Raw genomic sequence first — 2297 nt, forward strand, 5'->3', positions numbered from 1 at the left:
CTAACATTATTAGAACACAGTTACAATCAAATCCAGGGCAAACTAAATAATCTGCTTTGAATCGTAAAAAAAAATTAAGTATTAGATATTTCAGAAACTACTGAATATGAGTGCAAGGGAATAAGAAGGTGCTACTTAAATTGTAGAGACATCAGGTCAAGATGGCAGGGCAGGTAAATGTTATGCTAGCCTCCTCCTATGACCACATCAAAATTAAAACTAAATTATAGAATAAACATCCTTCAGAAATACCTGAAGACTAGATGAACTGAAGTCCTAGAACTAAGGATATAAACAATTCATACTGAGACTGGCATAGGGGCAGAGATGTGAAATAGTCTGGTCTCACACTCACCTGTGGCAGTTAAGAATAGAGAGGGATATCTTGGTGCTAAAGTCCCCCTTGAGAAGTAATGGGTCCCAGCCCCATACAGGGCTCCCCAGCCCAGAACATTAGTGCCAGGAAGAGGAGTCCTCATAATATCTGGCTGTGAAAATCAGCAGGAATTCTATCTGGGTGACACAGAAGGATGCTGTAGACCCAGGCATCCACTTAAAGGGCCCAAGCACAGACTCAAGTCATTCACAAACACTCCCCTAAGCTCTAGCAAAGGGACAGAAGCTCAAAAAATGCCAGGGACATACAGGGAGAAACTGCATTGTCTGGCTTGAGAGAGAGGGCTGGAGGGGCTGCTCTCTTTGGGACAGGAGTGCTGACAGGCACCAGTTTTTTGTTGAGCCCTGCCCCCATCCCAGCCTGCAGGTTCCTCAAAAAATTAAAGATAGAACTACCATATCACTCAGTGATTCCACTATTGGATATTTATCTGAAGAAATTCAAAACACTAGTTTGAAAAATATATGCATCCCTGTGTTCATTGTAGCATTATTTGCAATAGACAAGATATGGAATCAACCTAAGTGTCTATCGATAGATAATTGGATAAAGAAGTAGTACATAAATACAATGGAATATCACTCAGCCATAAAAAAGAATTAAATCCTACCATTTATGAGATTAATGGACCTACAGGGTATTATGCTAAGTGACGTAAGTCAGACAGAGAAAGACAAATGCCACATTTCACTTATATGTGGAATCTAAAAAACAAAGTAAATGCACAAACAAAACAGAAACAAACTCACAGAGACAGAGAAAAACTGATGGTTGCCAGATGGGAGAGGGGTTGGGAGGCTGGGTAAAAAAGGTGAAGAGATTAAGTACAAATTGGCAGTTACAAATCCGTTATAGGGATGTGAAGTGCAGCATAGGGAATATAGTCAATAATATTGTAATAACTACGTATGGTGCCAGGTAGGTGCTAGACTTACCAATGGTTTCACTTTGTAAGTTATATAAATATCTAACCACTATGCTGTACACCTGAAACTAATGTAATATTGAATATCAATTTTAATTGAAAAATAAAAAAAAAACTTTATGCAAAAATAAATAAAATTTTAAATGGCTAATGGTGGCTTGAAAATTCAAATTGTTTTTAATGTTATAACCTCTGATGTACAATATCTATGCCAGGCTCAATGTATTTCGTAGTATAAGATTTCAACAAACAACAAATTAAAAGCCACAGAACAGAATGACCATCCTTGTCATTGGAGTTCTGGCAGTATAAATTATACATATTTTAAAAATAAATGTTTAAAATGTAATTACAAAAAAAATTAAATTAAAAATAAATGGAAAAAACATTCCATCATAGCTTCCAATTTCCAATAAAACAAAAATTATTTTACTAGAATATGAAGTGGACCAAGAACAATATGCAGCTTTTAGAGAATCTATATCACATGATGACTGAAGATTTTAAAAACACTGATGTATTAGAAAATATTCTAATAGCAAGTTGGTTCGTTTCGTCTGGATCATTTATTCCAAAAAAAACTTGCCTTTATCTAATTTTACAGGCATACTTTTTAGTAGTAATATGATAGAATTAGATAGTTGAAACTCCAAAAAAGTTTTCAAAGATTGAAATAATTAAAACAATTTGGAATGATGAAAATCATCATGATGCTTTTCAAAAATAGAAGTGTATTAAGATATATATATATATATATATATATATATATATATATATATATATAGTATCAAAGGACCATCCTTCACTGCAAAGGACTCAGACAAAGGGAATATGTTTTGAAGGAAACATAGCCACCCAAGACTAACTCGAGGTTCCAATAATGAAGAAGAGAGGGGAATTAATATTAGGTAGAGAGGTAGCAGTACTTGCCCATGTAGGACAATGAACCAAGAAACAGACCAATTGCCTGCAAGT

The sequence above is a fragment of the Rousettus aegyptiacus genome, unplaced genomic scaffold (genome assembly GCF_014176215.1).
Source record: "Rousettus aegyptiacus isolate mRouAeg1 unplaced genomic scaffold, mRouAeg1.p scaffold_m13_p_9, whole genome shotgun sequence".
Lineage (NCBI taxonomy): Eukaryota > Metazoa > Chordata > Mammalia > Chiroptera > Pteropodidae > Rousettus > Rousettus aegyptiacus.